Source organism: Thermobia domestica, chromosome 10, assembly GCF_964235325.1.
Source record: "Thermobia domestica chromosome 10, izTheDome1.hap1.1, whole genome shotgun sequence".
NCBI lineage: Eukaryota > Metazoa > Arthropoda > Insecta > Zygentoma > Lepismatidae > Thermobia > Thermobia domestica.
In genome coordinates, this window is record NC_137463.1 from 143,005,969 (window position 1) to 143,026,197 (window position 20,229).

The window sequence follows — 20,229 nt, forward strand, 5'->3', positions numbered from 1 at the left end:
GATATGGACAACAAAGGAACAAAACCATGTGGAAAAATGCTGCTGCTCTGTGACAATAGGTAGCAATTTCCAAGAATTGTCTCACTCCCCTCTAGGCAGTGTGCTTTCAACCGTAAAATACAAGCATCACATGATCTCTTCATCTTTAGGAATGATGGGAGAATTTTGGAAACGATAAGTCTCATTCGGAGCTTAGGAAGTGTCACTCTCGTTTGAACCCGCGAAACTCAAGTGAGATAGTGACGCGAAGAACGTATAATGATCACTAGATCGTTCATTGCCTTCGAATAGTAGTGGCGAACTGTTTTACGCTTTGCGATTATTTTTTTTTGTGTGTGTGTTTACTTTTCAATTGCTTTTTTGTAAATTCGTTGAACGTGAACTTCTATGGGATAATACAGAAGAAATATGTCTGACAATAAAATGCAACAAATCATGAAGAGCAACCTGGACCTAGTGGAATTTCAGGAAGACGCCGTCCTCAACAACGCTCCACCGTTACTGAAAGTCATGAGGAAATATATGCAGAGAAAAAGAAGTCAAAGGAGTATATTACAATGAATTACATTCTAAACGAACGATTAAAACATCACTATAGCACACGTAAAAGGAACGAATATTGAGGGAATTGAGGGAATGGTATTTGATTTGACAATTATCTTTGTCGCCAAGTCTAGAAGTAAATTCAGATTTCAGGTCTCGCAAATAATGTTCTTCTGTGAAACAGGCCCGTATCCACGGGGGGCTAGGGAGCCGGGCCCCCTAAACTTTGGCTGGTCCCCTAAAAGTTTCACGGTAGGCTTGCAAATGAACTATAATATGGTGATGAAGTATAATATGATTGGGTCGCCCTCCCCTAACTTCTACCGCCCTCCCCCTAAATTTTTGGGCTGGCTACGGGCTTGCTGTGAAATGCATAGACTACTAAAAACAGTCCCATTTTTAAAGTTTATTTTATTTTTATTTTACATGCGTGGACCCACTGTTTTACAAGAAGAGAGTTCTTTGGAAAACTGTGGTGCATAATGCCTGTACTTTTTGTTTCTCTATTATGATTGCTGCACTTGCTACAGTACAAGAAGACATTTAAAACATGTACGCATGTAGTCAAGCTCACCACACTATTTTGCAATATTGTTTTCGGAGTTTAAGATTTTACGAAACCACACACGTTTGTACAGCCAAGCCCACGTAAAGAATATATCATCTTCCGAGATATTAGCATTTTTTTTTAACTATTAAATGACATTCGTCCAAGTAGTCAAAAACATACGACAGAAAGATTTTCCCACAAAAATCTGCTCTACATAGGAAAGCAAACACAAATCGAACACAGAAGAAGTCCAAAGTAAATAGGGGGTTGTTTGTCTTATTAGTAATTCCTCGCGCGAAAAGCGGACAAGCTCAAGCGTCTCGGTGGTGACGTCACTATGAAGAGAGTGTAAAAGAGGTTAAAAGATAGATTCTGCACATAGGTTAAGAGCCGCATCTGGTTGAGTGAGACAAGTAATATCTACTGTACATATTTATGGCAATGGACAGGGGTTCATAACGCAGTTCGTAGATATATTACTGTATATAGACAACAATTATTTTAAAGTTAGTAGTCTTTCTTTCTAAAAACTTTATCCATGGATGGAATACACAACAGCCTACATTATTGGTCTGAACTTCCAATTTCTATAACATTCATTCAAAGACTGTAGAAACGCACAATGCTGTAATATAATAAAATTTAAATGCATTAGTACGATAGAATAAGATATAATCAAAAAGAGAGAGAGAGAAAGAAAATAAAAAAAAGAGTCGAAAATAATCAACGAAAATTGGATATCCAAATTTCGTATATTGTATTTGATGATAACTATTTAGGCGGAAATCGATATCTTCCAGAAGTAGTAATCGCGTCACTATAGGACACTTTTTGGCCCCTGGGCCCTGCCTCAGGACCCATGGTCCCTGGCCGGGGTCAATGACCTAGGGGTACATAGGACCACCCCCTCTAAATTCTGGCAGGGGTACCTTGGCCCACCCCCTAAATTTTGGCAGGGGTACATAGGACCACCCCCCTTAAATTTTGGAAATTGCCAAATCTAAAAATTTGGTGTGGTAGCCTAGGACCACAGTATGTACCTCTATCAGTATTGCGTGTCTATGTCGTTCCCTTTCATGGGTAAAAAATTGCCAAAAATTCAAATTTCGGGGGTTTTTGACCTAATTTATCCCCTTTGATGAGGTGTTATTACCCTATATGGTTATATGGGCGTATACAGGGGTCCATTCCCTTTCATAAGACATGGGTATATTAATGCACCCCTTGAAAAATTAGGGAAGGGTACCTTGGCCCACCCCTTAAATTTTGGAAATTGACCAATTTAAACATTGGGTATTATAGTATAGGACCCTAATATGTATTATGATAAATTTGGGTGGTCCACCTCGTTCCCTTCTAGGGGTACAAAATTGCCAAAATATAAACGTAAGCAAGACGTAGTACCACGTGTTTGGTTTTTGGTCGATTTTATCCCCTTTGATGACGTGTTATTATCCTATATAGTTATATGGTCATGTATAGGGGTCCATTACCTTTCATAAGATATGGGTATATTTGTGCACTCCCATAAAAATTTGGGAGGGGTACTTTGGCCCACCCCTTAAATTTTGGAAATTGCCCAATTTCAACATTTGGTATTATAGTACTGGATCCTAACATGTATTATAATAAATTTGGGTGGTCCACTTCGTTTCCTTCTAGGGGTACAAAATTGCCAAAATATAAACGTAAGCAAAACGTTGTACCACGTGTTTGTTCTTTTGGCCCATTTTATTTCTTTGGATGAGGTCCTATTACCTTATATGGTTATATGGTTATGTATAGGGGTCTATTTCCTATCATAAGACATAGGTACATTTGTGCACCCCTTTAAAAATTTGGGAGGGGTACCTAGGACCATCGCCCTTAAATTTTAGAAATTGCCTATTTTACACATTTGGTATAATAGTATAGGACCCTAATAGAGATTACTATAAATTTGGGTGGTTCACCTCGTTCCCTTTCATGGGTACGAAATTGCCAAATTTTAGTACAACAACATGTTTGGTTTTTGGTCGATTTTATCCCCTTTGATGACGTGTTATTATCTTATATGGTTATATGGTCATGTATAGGGGTCCATTACCTTTCATAAGATATGGGTACATTGGTGCACCCCGGGAGGGGTACCTTGGCCCACCCCTTAAATTTTGGAAATTGCTCATTTTATATATTTGGTATTATAGTACTGGACCCTAACATGTATTATGATAAATTTGAGTGGTCCACTTCGTTCCCTTTTAGGGGTACAAAATTGCCAAATTTTAGTACAACCACGTGTTTGTTTTGGCTCAATTTATCCCCTTGGATGAGGTCCTATAACCTTATATGATTATATGGTCATGTATAGGGGTCTATTACCTATCATAAGACATATGTACATTTGTGCACCCCGGGAGGGGTACCTTGGCCCACCCCTTTAATTTTGGAAATTGCCCAATTTAAACATTTGGTATTATAGTATAGGACACTAATATAGATCACTATAAATTTAGGTGGTCCACCTCGTTCCCTTTTAGGGGTACAAAATTGCCAAAATTTTAGTACAACCACGTGTTTGGTATTTGGTACATTTTATCCCCCTTTGATGAGGTCCTATTACCTTATATGGTTATATGGTCATGTATACGGGTCCATTATCTATCATAAGACATAGGTACATTGGTGCACCCCCGGGAGGGGTACCTTGACCCACCCCTTAAATTTTGGAAATTGCTCAATTTAAACATTTGGTATTATAGTACTGAATCCTAACATGTATTATGATAAATTTGGGTGGTCCACCTCGTTCCCTTCTAGGGGTACAAATTTGCCAAAATATAAACGTAAGCAATACGTTGTACCACGTGTTTGTTCCTTTGGCCCAATTTATTTTCTTGGATGAGGTCCTATTACCTTATATGGTTATATGGTTATGTATAGGGGTCTTTTCCCTATCATAAGACATAGGTACATTTGTGCACTCCTTTAAAAATTTGGGAGGGGTACCTTGGCCCACCCCTTAAATTTTAGAAATTGCTCAATTTAAACATTTGGTATTATAGTACTGGATCCTAACATGTATTATGATAAATTTGGGTGGTCCACCTCGTTCCCTTTCATGGGTACGAAATGCCAAATTTTAGTACAACCACGTGTTTCGTTTTTGACCTAATTTATCCTCTTGGATGAGGACCTTATATGGTTATATGGTCATGTATATAGGTTCATTTTATATCATAAGACATGAGTACATTGATGCACCCTTTAAAATTTGGGAGGGGTATCTTGACTCATCCACTCAGTTTTAGAAATTGTTTAATATAAGCATTTGGTATCTTCGTACAGGTCTTCAATATGTACGACTATAAATTTGGATGGTTCACATCGTTCCCTTTCATGGGTAAAGAACTACCCAAAATCAAATTTCGGAGGTTATTGACTCCTATTTAGCACGTTATATGGTTTATTACCTCTATATGTTTATGTTCTCTTTTAAATTTGGGAATTATAAAATAACATAATTTGGTAAACGTTTTCTAGGACCCATTGGTGTTCCTCTTATGGCCAAATATTCAAAATTTAAAGGTTATTAACCGGCTTTATTATTAAATGAGTACAGGATTTATTACTTTTCCATAAGACACAGGTGTATTTGTGTACCAATCTTAAATTTTGGGAGGGGTACATTTCTTATTGTCATATCAATAATTGGTAAATGTTCTTTGGGTAAATATTATGATCACGTGATCAGTTATTGACCTATGATGGGATTAAGAGTCCAGGACATTGGTACATTTAAACTTTGTAGGATAATTTGAGAATACGTCATTGGTTTTGATTATTCCCGCCAAATATAAACGTAAGCAATACGATGTACAACGTGATTGACCTTGATGAGGTAGTGTACAGGGATACATAGCTAAACTTATTGAATCTTATGACTCATAGTCTTAAGGGAATACATGCTACAACACTGGCAAAGTTATTGTTGATGCAATTTGATTGGTTGATCACTATCTTTCGTGCAATCTGATTGGCTGATCACTATCTTTCGTGCAATCTGATTGGTTGCTGATTTTCAAATCTTTGCTACATTCAGTTTTAAGTTTTGTTTAACATTTTAAAATCTTGGTTTCGTTCAACATTTTGCACTCACTGATAAATATGATCAAAACCGTTTATTTGTTAATCGAATAGTTAAAAACCGGATAAAGTTTGACGGTTAACCGTGAAGCGTAAAATTTTTTTCACTTTGAAAATTTTTTGTTTGAAAGTTTTTGTTTGAAAACTTGTTTCAAATTTGTGTTTGAACTTTTTTGTTTCAGAATTTTGTTTGAAATTTGTTTCAATATTTTTTGTTTGAAAATTTTTTTGTTTCAAACCTTTTTTGTTGCAAAATTTTGTTTGAAAATTTTTTGTTTACAATTTTTTTCGAATTTTTTTTGAAATTTTTCGTTTCCAAATTTTTTTTGTTTTAAATTTTTTGTTTCGAAATTTTTGTTTTGAAATTTTTCGTTTCCAAATTTTTTTGTTATAAATTCTTTTTTTCAAAATTTTGTTTGAAAATTTTTTTCGTTTTAAAATTGTTTGAAAATTTTGTTTCCAAATTTTTCGTTTCAAAAATTTTGTTTCAAAGTTTGGTTTGACATTTTTTTAAAGATTGTGCACTCATTAGTAAAGAACCGGAACTGTTTAGAACAAAAACCTTTGTCAATATTTTTTTTTCATGATGCAATAGTACACGTCAGAACATGGGGCTGTACTTGAAATGAAAAAACACAAATCATTGAAATGGATCATTTTATTACACTCCACATACATCCATACCAGATAGTGGTTCTGGATATTGTCGATACAATGTATTTTGAACTTCTTGCACTAGTTTGTCTTTAGCATATAATTTTAATTCCAGTTGAAGTCTTTTAAGGTCTATTGCAATATCAATTGGTGGAAACTCAATGTCCATTTGATCACAAATAAACTGTTTATCAATACAGGTATGCACCCAAGAACGATGTTGACAACCATCACAATATCTAGATACATGTTGTACAATATGCATAACACATTTTTCAAAATAGTACTTTTTCAAGAATATACTTGTTTTGTTGCACACTTCCACTGCATGTTTCACACACAGATATACGCTGATGAATTTGTTCCATTCCGTTTGCGTTAGATACACCATGTTGCGAGGGACATGGAATGTCCTCTTTTTACGTAACAGCACCATCTTCTCTTCGAGGACTGTACGCAGGACCACTTCATGATTTGAGCCTAATGATTTGACTATGGTCACATTTAGCTCATCATGAAAATAATCGTTCATTTGGTCGATTCGTCAACATAATAATTGCCATTCTTCACAGGTCAGTTGTACACCAAATTGTTCTGCTTTGCCCAAACGAATCACTGGTTCAAATGTTTTAGCACTGATACCAATCATCACATGTTTTGTTTGAAATATATTTATTGGATAATAGCTTGCGAAGATGAACTCTTTATCGTTAGAAGTACACATCTTTCCTCCTGAAAAGCACTTGCTCAAATGATTTCGTGGGATGACAGTGTATTGGTTGATTTATAGAACTACGGCTGACGTCATTGGAAAGGAATGTGCTGACGTTTGAATTTATGGTTTCATCACAGTTGCTGACGTCATGCTGACCAACCAAATTCATACAACTGTGTCTGACGTCAAAGGAATGTGCTGACGTTTGAGTTCATGATTTCATCACAATGGCTGACGAATCTGGCTGTGTACTAAATTCAAATTGATGACTTCGACCCAAGAATCCTTTGTAACATAAAGATACAGATCCAGTTTTTAAGAAACGCAGCAGTTCTTCTTGTTTTGATGCTTCCATGGGTAAATATCTTGCTGGTAAAATTATATTCTTATCATTTTCACTCTTCACTACGATTCTTAATCCAAATTTTGTAGGGATCATTTGGCTAGCTAAGATTCTATAAGGTACATTCTGTTGTAAATCAGTAATCTTGGTAAATGATTTCATCACATCACGTGTGTTTAGAAACTGCAGACAAGTAGCCATGATGATGTTATCATGAATACTAACTCGAACGATACTTATATATGAAGCAAAACTGATGACGTTGCATCATGTTCTGACGTGTAATGTTGCACCACTATGTTGCCAGAGGTTTTAGTTCTAAACAGTTCCGGTTCTTTACTAATGAGTGCACAAACTTTTAAAAATGTCAAACTAAAATTTTGAAACAAACATTTTTGAAACGAAAAAATTTGAAACCAAATTTTCTTTTAAGCAGTTTTGGTTCTTCACTAATGAGTGCACAAACTTAAAAATTTTAAACAAAAAACTTTGGAAACGAAAAATTTCAAAACAAAAATCTCGAACAAAAAAAAATTGTAAACAAAAAATTTTCAAACAAAATTTTGCAACAAAAAAATTTGAAACAAAAAATTTTTCAAACAGAAATTTTGAAACAAAAATTTTTTAAACAAAATTTCGAAACAAATTTTTTCAAACTAAAAATTTCAAACGAAAAAATTCCAAACTAAAAAAATTCACGTTTCACGGGTAACCGTCAAACTTTATCCGGTATTTAACTATTCGATTAACAAATAAACGGTTTTGATCATATTTATCAGTGAGTGCAAAATGTTGAACGAAACCAAGATTTTTAAATGTTAAACAAAACTTAAAACTGATTGCAGCAAAGATTTGAAAATCAGCAACCAATCAGATTGCAGGAAAGATAGTGATCAGCCAATCAGATTGCACGAAAGATAGTGATCAACCAATCAAATTGCATCAACAATAACTTTGCCAGTGTTGTAGCATGTATTCCCTTAAGACTATGAGTCATAAGATTCAATAAGTTTAGCTATGTATCCCTGTACACTACCTCATCAAGGTCAATCACGTGGTACATCGTATTGCTTACGTTTATATCTGGCGGGAATAATCAAAACCAATGACGTATTCTCAAATTATCCTACAAAGTTTAAATGTACCAATGTTTTGGACTCCTAATCCCATCATAGGTCAATAACTGATCACGTGATCATAATATTTACCCAAAGAACATTTACCAATTATTGATATGACAATAAGAAATGTACCCCTCCCAAAATTTAAGATTGGTACACAAATACACCTGTGTCTTATGGAAAAGTAATAAATCCTGTACTCATTTAATAATAAAGCCGGTTAATAACCTTTAAATTTTGAATATTTGGCCATAAGAGGAACACCAATGGGTCCTAGAAAACGTTTACCAAATTATGTTATTTTATAATTCCCAAATTTAAAAGAGAACATAAACATATAGAGGTAATAAACCATATAACGTGCTAAATAGGAGTCAATAACCTCCGAAATGTGATTTTTGGTAGTTCTTTACCCATGAAAGGGAACGATGTGGACCATCCAAATTTATAGTCGTACATATTGAAGACCTGTACGAAGATACCAAATGCTTATATTAAACAATTTCTAAAACTGAGTGGATGAGTCAAGATACCCCTCCCAAATTTTAAAGGGTGCATCAATGTACTCATGTCTTATGATATAAAATGAACCTATATACATGACCATATAACCATATAAGGTCCTCATCCAAGAGGATAAATTAGGTCAAAAACGAAACACGTGGTTGTACTAAAATTTGGCATTTCGTACCCATGAAAGGGAACGAGGTGGACCACCCAAATTTATCATAATACATGTTAGGATCCAGTACTATAATACCAAATGTTTAAATTGAACAATTTTTTAAAATTTAAGGGGTGGGCCAAGGTACCCCTCCCAAATTTTTAAAGGTTGCACAAATGTACCTATGTCTTATGATAGGGAAAAGACCCCTATACATAACCATATAACCATATAAGGTAATAGGACCTCATCCAAGAAAATAAATTGGGCCAAAGAAACAAACACGTGGTACAACGTATTGCTTACGTTTATATTTTGGCAAATTTGTACCCCTAGAAGGGAACGAGGTGGACCACCCAAATTTATCATAATACATGTTAGGATTCAGTACTATAATACCAAATGTTTAAATTGAGCAATTTCCAAAATTTAAGGGGTGGGTCAAGGTACCCCTCCCGGGTGTGCACCAATGTACCTATGTCTTATGATAGATAATGGACCCCTATACATGACCATATAACCATATAAGGTAATAGGACCTCATCAAAGGGGGATAAAATGTACCAAATACCAAACACGTGGTTGTACTAAAATTTTGGCAATTTTGTACCCCTAAAAGGGAACGAGGTGGACCACCTAAATTTATAGTGATCTATATTAGTGTCCTATACTATAATACCAAATGTTTAAATTGGGCAATTTCCAAAATTAAGGGGGTGAGCCAAGGTACCCCTCCCGGGGTGCACAAATGTATCCTCGTCGCCATAAGTGCCTTTACATCGCAGTGACGGGTATGTGACCGCGCAGTACTCCAAGGAAGGGATGGTTGTATAAGAATTTGTGATTAATTTTGAAGAGTTTTTATTTTGACTAGTGAATTAACATAGGTGAAGGGAGTAAAAACACAGATTTGAAGCATCAGTTCACTGTTATTGAAGCATCAGTGCACGAAAAGATTCGTATTCTCAGTTTTTCTATTTATTGTTTTATATGTTAAGTTAAACGCCACAATATGTATCACTGATATCGCAGATCGTATTAATTTTTAAAATCGTGTTTGTAACCTATTGTCAAAACATTCATCTCCAGACATGATGTAGAGAGAAGAGAAAGAGATACGTCATCTGTAATATATGTATATGTGATTCACTAAGTAACTGTAGAAATTAGTTAAAGGACACATAAGAGAGCGAAAAGGAGATCTAGAAGTCTGAACTTTTTAGAGACGTCCTAGATAGGTGAAAATATAGTTAAAAATTGCAAAGGGTATCATGTAATTTACCTTTCTTTTCTTATATTCTAGTATACTTTTTCTTTCACATCCAAACATCTCTATTCAGAATTATGAGATAAAGGTGAAGAGAGAAACATTTCCATTTCAAGAATTATATCAGGAAGAAAATCGTTTGACTCAGACTAGACTCGAACTCGCAAACCTTGAATCCAGGGCTCAGCGCTCTACCGATTTTTTTTTTAATAGTATTTATTGAGCACTTACATAATAGTTACGGTAATAACAATTAGAAAAATGCAACTAATAACAAGAAATACAAAAAATAAACATACCAGTAGTTAAAGCAAAAAAAAAAAAATTAATAGATCGCCTGATAATACTGAGCAAACCAGCGATGACGTTGGGAAACAGGTATACGCAAAAGAGAATAAGATAACCAAGAAATGTATAAATCCGGGGAGAAATCCGTAGAAAGATGAAGAAAGAGATCAGCCGTTGTAATTGTCAACCACACAACAAAATTATGTTTAACTGGAGGGAAGAAAACAAAATCGGGCCGCAAAATCATATTGTCACAAGTTATATAGTCGGTACTAGTGCGAAGGATTCTGGCAAGGATCTGAGTATATTTTTGCCAAAGAGGGTATATCCTAGTACAGGTATGAAGACGATGTGAGAGGGTATCAGTTTGTCCACAAATATTACAGATGGAAGCAGGGGAGATGCCCAGGGTATAAGCTCGTGCATTTGTTAAAAATAAGTTATGCACCAATAAGTACCAAAGCGAACGTAAGGGGGAAGATAAAACTGGGGAACCAATGTTACGCCAAATTTGAGGCCAGTTATTATTAGGAAATTTACGTACTATAAGCGGAACGCAAGAGGGAGAAGCATAATATTGATATAATTGTGAAACGGTCATATCTTCAAGCCGATCCCGTGCGATAAGGCCATATGCAATATCGAGAACTACCGTTTTTAAATAAGGATAGGTCTGTGACCATCCATGAACGGAGACAGGAGCAGTAAGCGTCACGTGACTCAGGCAGCGCATGATGTATTATGACGAAAAGGAATTGCTAAAAACACAAAGCAGTTTACAGGTTCTATGAAGAAAAAGACATCTGGCCTGTAAAGCAATGTCCTTGATACCAAGGCCTCCAACAGAAGGTCGACTGCAAACTACCTGGCGATTTACCCGAAGAGTATGTTGATACCAAAGAAAATATAACATATGTTTGTTTACTTTGTTAAGAATAGCAACCGAGGGCGGGAAAAGTTGCATAATAAAATATAAAAGACTAAGAGCATAAACCTGAATAAAAGTGGCACGTTCAAAAAGGGTAAGATTTCTTGTTTTATGTTGATAGAATAAAGTAACCAACTTAGAAACAACAAGATTATAATTTACCGAGATGGTATGTTTAACGGATGGATACCAAGTAATACCAAGAATTTTATGACAAGAAACAGATGTGAAGGGGGAAACAAAAGACGTATATGCTTGGTCGGAAAGGCATAACAATTTGGTTTTCTCAACATTGAGGGTCGCACCTGAGGCTTGACTAAATAAGTGCAAATTATATTGAATCGTGTCAAGGTCACTTTGAGAATGAAAAAAGAAGCTAAAATCATCAACGTACGTTTGTAGTTTGAGAACCGCCTTATTAAGACAAATGCCATCAATTTCACGATAAATTTTACTAATAAAAGGCATAACTGCAATGCTATACAAAAGGGTGGATAAAGGACACCCTTGGATTAGACCCCGTTCAAGCCGAAATGAAGAAGTAAGCGCTCCATTAAGTTTCAATTGTGCCGTACGATCTCGATAAAGAGCACGAAGCATATTAAAATAACTGGTGCCCAAATGTAATGCTTCCAAAACACGAAAAAGATAGTCATGATCAATTTTATCAAAGGCCTGGGAAAAGTCAGTACTTAATATTGCTGTGGCGCGAGTGGGATAACGCTCAAAAAAAGCGATGGTGTCACGAATATTTGCTAGTGCCAAATATAGGGGGTGTTGGACATCATGACCAAATTGGGCAAAATGTAAAATATTTGGGAGGAAATTACGTAAACGAAAGGCAAGAACCTTGGTTAAAAGTTTATAATCACAGCAAGTAAGACTTATAGGCCGGTACTGAGTGACACAAGGGGACTGAGACTGCTTCGGAAGTAAAACGATAATACTATGCGTAAGAGAGGTCCCTAAACGTAAGTTGACACGAAAATCATTAAAAAGTTCGGTAAAAAAGGAATAAAAATATCACCAAAAGTTTGATAAAATTCATAAGGAAATCCATCCACACCACTAGATTTATGTTTTGGCGTGGTCATTAGAACATGCTTGATTTCATTTTCAGTAAAAGGGGCATTCAAAACATCTTGAGCTGCCGGTTTTAAGGGAGTCAACTCAGAAAACAAATCATCAGGGCACGGAGAAGAAGGATGTCTGCTATAAAGACGGGTATAATAACGGGTAAAACAAGGAGCAACATTGGTTCCCAACCATAAACGACCCTCCTCATCTTGAATCTTACCGATTAGCCGTTGTTTGCCCCGACGTCTTTCAGCAGTTACTTGAACCAGACCGGGAGATTCAGTGGGCTGACTCGAAATAAGTTTACTCCTCACACTAATACCGGATAACTTGGTACGATGTAATGATAAAAGAAAAGCTTTCACCTGTTTAATTTGTGATAAAACAGGAGCCCCTTGTTGATAAGCAAGATGGTACTCATGCAAAAGTCGGTAATAATAATTATACTGTTCATGAAAGGTTTTACTTCGCTCTCGACAATAGTCTCGACAGAGACGTCTAAGAGTAGGTTTACCCCGAGAGTCCCACCACTGCATAATGTTACCCTTACGTAAAGATTGCTTACTTATTTCATTCCATTTTTGTCGAAGAAGTGCTTGAAAGTATGGATCAGACAAAATACTTGTATTAAGATGCCAAAAAAAAAGATTTTCGTAGATATTGTGTTACAGGTAAATTAACAGTTAAAATAACAGAATGATGATCAGAAAAACAGACTGGGACCAGTTCTATGCTTTGAACATGAGGAAGCAAGGATGCAGAGATGAAAAAAGCATCGATGCGAGATGCTCCTTGAAAATGAACATACGTATAACCCGGGTCGTGAGGGTGAAAATAACGCCAAACATCCACGAGACCAAATTGAGTAAGAACATGAAGCAAATTAGTGGAAGGGGTACGGTTCTGTAAGGAATCTTGAGAACCGGGAACTTCATTGTGATCACCTCCCCAAATAATAGATCTATTACCAGCATGCAATGCAGTAGCAACGTCATCGCTGAAAAAATTATTACGTTGAATACGGTTTTGCGAGCCAGATGGACTATAGGAATTACAAAGGTGTACAGATTCCAAATTGCCAGTAATAATGCGACCATCAGGATAATTATAAACCTGATCGATGTGTAAATCACTGCGATAAATAAGTGCAGTACCTGTGCCTGCTACAGTTTCATTACTAATAAAAGTATAATTATATAAACCGTGTAAATCAGTAATTTTAACCTCTTGAGCAAACAAAATATCAATCATTCTAGTATTAATAAAGGCAGCAACTGCATCCTGTTTCGTAGCGGAGGAAAGTCCGTTAAAGTTTATAGTACCAATCCTAACACCATACATAATATGGAAAATAGAAAAGTAAAAATGTAAAACATACGGGAGAAATATACAAAATGCAAAGCCTATGCACGAAGCAGATAAATTACCACACCGCAAAAATTTAAACTCCAAAAAAATTGACCAAAAACTAAGATGGCGTTTCAGCATTTTGGTTGGACGAAAAGGAATGTTCATTAGCTGCAGGGGGCACCTGTGGTTGCGAAAGTTGTTTAGATCGCGTGCGGAGAGCAATACTAGGTTCATCAGACAGAGATGAGTCAAGCACTTTCTGAACTTTAGGAGCTTTACTGTCAAGGAGAGGGCGTTTCTTTTTCTTCGAAGTATCCAAAGGTACCATCTCAACATTCATCACACTAGGCAAATTTGTGGTGGGAATAACAGAAACACTAGGAGAGGTAACAAGTTCCGGACTAGATACTGCAGCGTGTTGTTCATGTACTGAGTGGTCACTTGAAACGTTCACTGAGGGCGTTGAAAGAGACGAGTCCACTACTAACGACGTCGCAGCAGCAGCCTCTAAAGTATTATCCGAACTTACCTGATTCAATCCAGAAGAAATAGAAGGTAGTATCACACCTTTGCTGGAAACATCAGCAGGCGAAATAGTTACAGCAGATTTCTCTAAAGAAGGAGCTCCAGGGGTACTAAGTGAGGGAGGGTTATTCTCCACATCACCATCAGCACTAATAGTCTTGACTAGGGAAGAAGTAGAAAGTACAGGAAAAACACTGAAGTTAGTAACATCTGGAACAGCTTTAAGTTGCACTGGAGGTGGAGCCAAGCGTGAATTTGATTCTGAAGGTAGTCGAGAACCTCCAGAAACCGGAACAGTCACAGGAGCACGTTTAGGCAGTCGTTTATCACATTGCGAAATCAAATGCTGATCACTATCACATCGCGCACAAGTTTTAATTTGTCCAGGATATGTCACCCATAAACGAAGACCATGGACTGTGACATATGACGGAATGTTCTTTTTGAGAACGATCTTAAGTAATTTCCGCCCGGTACGCACCGGGTAAAAATGTCCAGTAGAGTAGATTTCATCGGTAAGACTTAGAATTTCCCCATAGGAGAGAAAAACTTGTTTAAGGTGTAAATCGGAAAGTTCCATTGGAACCGCATGAATGCGGACCAATTTAATCAAATATCAAGCCGAATCAATAGGTAGGTTATACGAACCTACCGCATCAGAATACTTAACAGTATCTGTAAATACATTTAAAATGCGTTCACAATCTTCCTGAGTTTTTAATTTAATATATAATAGCTTACGTGGAAAATCCATTTCTATGCTGAGCACAGTTTCCAAGGGTAACCCAAAGGTATCCCTAATCCACTCATGTAAAATAATAGAAGTCGGCACATTTACCACACTTTGAAAACTGATACGAAGTGTATTGAGGCGAATCGTATTCATATCGAACTTAAGTCAGAAAACTGGATTCCAAAAGAACAAAAAAAAAAATGCTATGAGATAATAATAAGAACAGGTGAAAAGTACACTTAAATTCAGTCAGATAACACACACACAAGAAAGCGGAATCAACACACTACACTAGCAGTAGTAGCTGCTCGAAAGAGACACCAGTGACCTCGAGCGAACCACGCCGAGAACCAGCTCACTCGGCTACCAGCCACGAACTGCCGATTGAGCTAACAACTTCTGTTGGAAAAGCCTGATTTCTACAACTACCGGTTGCTGAATGGTGTGTATTAACCAAGTTTGCCGATATAATTGCTTCATATAGCTATTGCAATAATAATAATAATAATAATAATAATAATAATAATAATAATAAAGCAGAAGAAGAAGAAGAAGAACAGAATTTAAAAAGTCGCATATGTTAAAAGTTTGACGTGCAGAGTAAGTCCTAATGTGAGATTTTATTATTTATATATAATAAATGTAAACGTGGTTTGTTCGTGCGTGCTACTCAAACTGCGCAACTCACTACCTAGTCCCATAAGGGTAGGTACAGTAGCCTTGCGTCCTCCAACCGTGAAGAATATTTGGGTTTGAGCCTATGCGTGTCCTAAGAGGAAGGAAGAGATTGAAAGAAAGAAAAGTGGTTTAGAAATTATGCAAACGTAGAATATCTCACGAGGTGAGGTGATATAGAGTTCAGCGTGTCTTTCAGCTACTACTCTATACAAGACGTGCATCTACGACTTAACGTGGAACCAGAACCACACGACTCCTGACGGGAATCGAAACCCGTATCACCTCTAGTTCTATTATGGGAGACACAGGAACATGTAAAAATACTCGAAAATGAACGATATTAATGTTAAATCCATAGCTTTTGAGTACATGAATTATGTATGATACCCTCTATATCGTTCACATCAAAGTTTAGCATTATCGGCATGGAGGTTTAATGGGAGGGGTGAAAATTAAAAATTCCTAATTGAAAGATATGAGTGTCTATTCAATAGCTTTTGGGGTCGCTGAAATGAATAATTACACTCCCGATACTATTAAAGCCCAAAGCTTTACTCTTTCGTTAGCAGGAAGTATATTCATTTACTTAACTCAGGACACCTTAAAGTTAAGGATATGAAACTCGATGCATATATTTCTAATTCAAAATTATTATATACGTATTGTAGCTTAGACTTCTAAGGAGGGGAAGGGACAATTTACGCAATGATTTCCTTCACATTCGAATAAACTACTGCCCCATGATATTGCGAAAACTCATTTCAAGTGGTGTCATTGCTAATAGTTTTCCGTATTTGTTTATATCCCTACTCATTTATAACAGTACGGTATCTCATTTTTCCTGTGACGGGAGCAACACCTAAGCGAGCATTCAGTAAAGTAAATGCCATTAAAATCTATATTGATAGCACAGTGGTGCAAATAAAGTTGAGCTCTTTGGCAATCTTTTGCATGGGAAGCGAATAAAGCCACCACTTTGGAAAAGTAGCTAATGAATTTCTCTCCGAAAAATCTCACCCGCACATTTATTTTACAGGTGGTGGTTTATAGCTATACTTAAGTTTGTTGAAATTGCTCCAGTGAGGCGAGACACTGAAGTCATTCGTAATAAGGGGGGAAGGGACATGTAAAAGTAGTCAAATATGAACAATATTAGTATCGAAATCATAGTTTTCGTGGTCGCAGATGAATAGTGACGCTGTCGATGTTGCTTAGGTACACCTTGTCTCAAAAAGGTTGAGCGCATTCTTTATTGCTGTTTCGAGGCAAAAAGTTTCTAAGTCCAACTTCGGGTATCTTCGGGAAAAAGTAAACCAGGTTCGAACCTCGAAGCCAACCTTTGCAATCGGGAAAAATCTTGCAGATGTGCTTTTCTTCTTTTAAATATAATAAGACTTGTTACCAATTATATATAAAAAAGCAACATTGATTGAAATACTTAATGATACAGTATTTCGAAACTGTATTAATGCCAGCACATGCTTGTTTGTCATTTTGCTCTCCATACTTAATGGAATATTTAGATACGTAAACGAATCTTTCCATTTGTAAAAGAATGGTGAAAGTTAAGACATAAAACATTATTCTCTCCTGAGTACTAAAATAAGAGTCAAAGTAGAACAAAAACAGCGTTTGCAGTGGATATGAATGTAATTATTATCTTAAATACCGTTATATATCGCTAGAAGTACTATTTGTGAAGCGCTTGTGTTAGCTCAGTGATACGCCGCTGGATTTCAAATCGTAAGGTCGAGGGTTCGCTTCCGATCTGAGTCAATGTTTTTTTATGAAATTCTATGTTCTGCAATGCATGAAAAATTATGTAAAATAATTACATTAAAATACATTAGTTGTATATATATAACATATAATCATTGCAGAACATAGTGATTATTATGTTTAAAATATAACAGGTGTTCACAGTACGTTGGTATTCTATGATAAATGTGAATGTTAAATACAAATTAAGAAAATAATATCATCTCAATAAATAAATTATGTAGTGTATTTATTTGCAGCTATTTGTCATATAGGGGTTACTTCTGAACATTCGTATTACAGCATGTCATTGATATTCTTGAAAAATTATCCGAGGCATAAAAAGAGGGTATAAACAGAGAATCCAAAGTCGGAACGCTCGCAAGAAATTCATGAACCCCAAAGGTCACGTGAGCAGACTGGAATTGTCCTTATGAAGCATGCCACAGCAGAAGGTCTTTACATAGATTTTCAATTCAATACCTGATATATGCTTTTGCAATGTGGAAGTGGTGATGCCTTTGGTCGCTCTCTCTCACTTTCTCGCTCGCTCACTCTGTATTTATATATATGAAAGTGGATGTATGTGTGTGTTTCGACATAATTCTGATATGTCTAGAGCAATTTTAACCATATTTCTTACAATCTGGAAAAGAGTACTGTCGGGATATATACCAAAAATGCTAGAAAAGGATCGATATTAGTATCGAATCCATAGTTTCGTGGTCGCTTAGGTAAACAGTTCTACTTTCAATTCAAGTCCAATTAAGCTCCCATTAGCACCCAGGGTGGTTACATAGCGACAAAAAATATCGAAATCAACCAATATTAGAGTCGAAGCGTAAGTTTTCAGTGCCGCATTTCCCATTAGTCCAACTAGGCCCGTAACATAGTTGAAGAGTGCAAAGTTTAAAATTTTAATTTTTTCGTATGAAAAAGTTAAAAAAATCGAGAGCAAATATACTATTTCATGAGCAGTCCTCTTTTACTATTCTAATATATTTAATGATAGCGTAAGAAATCTGAAAATAATTCAGAACATGTTTACCATTTATTTTTTGTTACGTAATTGTAGCTGTAGCATCTAGTGAGTGGTATTTAACTGCAATAAATTCACTAATTAAGCATATTCGAATTAAGTTTTATTTGTAAGTTAGGGATCAAGGGACGGAGAAATGTGTAGTTATTGGGGGCGCCGAGCGCAAAAGTGCGTAGGGACGCCGAGCTTCTAAATGCAGCACTGTTCGCTGAATTAATTGGTAGAAATTTTAATGCCATTTAAGACCAAATTTAGTCCTAGCAGTGGCAGTATCCGTTTGCTGTCCTAGGAGGAATGAAAGGGACTGACATCAAAATTATAAAAAAAGACCTACATTAGTGTCGAATCTATAATTTTGGGGGTCTCTTAGGTGAAGATTGGAACTTCAGATGCCATGTAAGTTAAGCCCTCATTAACACAATGAAGGAGTTTGTGAAATTTGACATGTAGAAATAATTGAAAATAACCAATGTTAGTATACAACCCATATCTTTCGTGGTCGCCAAGTTCATTGGGAGCAGTACTGATGACCTTTAAGTTTAAGTTCAACTTCCAGTAAGAGTAAGATCCCCCAGCACATCTAATAAGGAGAGCGTAGTTCTGGAATGTCTGGGACAACCTTTACCAAACTTGGGGGACATATTACTTTCAATCAAAGAAGAAAATATTGTAGTAGTATGAAGTTATGGAAGTTGGGAGGTGTGACATGTAAAAATAATGTAAAACGACTGATCTTAGTGTTTTATCCATAATTTTCTCGGTCGTTGAGATGGATAGTGATGCTCCAAATGGAGGTTACATCTAAATTCATCCCCATCTTCACAGGATGATGGCCTGGGAGAGCTAAAAATAAAATCTCAAAAATTACTTAAATATTTGTCGAATTCATAGTTTTCGGGGTGAGAAAGCGTTTCTAATAACTTTGGAAGGTAATTTGTACCCACGTCTAGATGGGCTTTTTAATCATATCAATTTCTCACCTTAAGAACAAATTACCATTACATTTATGATATTAAGCCAACCTTCGCAATCGATGAAAAAATTATGTGGATGTATGTTTCGTCTTTTAAATGAAACAAGACATGTTAAAATCAAAGATGGAGTGGGTCAGTGGGTCGGTTGGTAAGTGGGTGAAATGGGTCAAGATTTGTGAGTGGATCAGTGGATCGTGGGTCAAAAGGACGTGACCTAAAGCGAAACACCACTCACCGTGACTCACACTGGCCCACCCGGTGGCCACCCTTTTAGTCCAAAGATATTTCGTCCAAAGAACATTTCGTCCAGAGACATTTAATCCAAAGACATTTGGTCCAAAGGACAATTCGTCCAAATGACATTTCGTCTAAAATACAATTGGTCCAAAGGACATTTCGTCCAAAGGAGAATTGGTCCAAAGGACATTTCGTCCAGGGATGTTTAGTTCAAAGCACATTTCGTCCAAAGAACATTTGGTCCGGTAACGCTTGGGGGTCAAGGGTTTGTTTCTATTAGAAGAGTAAAAGTGATTCATATAACATTATGACTCAGTAGCTTCTTATTTCTAAAGGAAATTTGAAATAGAGATTTATTCCGCAATTTTCATTTTGATAGAACAAATAATGCTGAGATATTCAGAAAAACGTAAACGCCTGAAAACAACATGGCCGAACAACAGGAGTGAGGGAAAGGTTGTAGTGTGAAGTATGTTGCTGTAATAACTGCTAACATGACATCTAAAATTTTCATGTTGTGAATGAAAATTTTCATGTGTTTTCATTTTATTAATCATATCTCCAAGCCCCTCATCCTGTAAAGATGAGGATGAATTTGGATATAATGCCATTGAGTGCCTCACTACTCATCTCAACGACCGAGAAAACAATGGATAACAC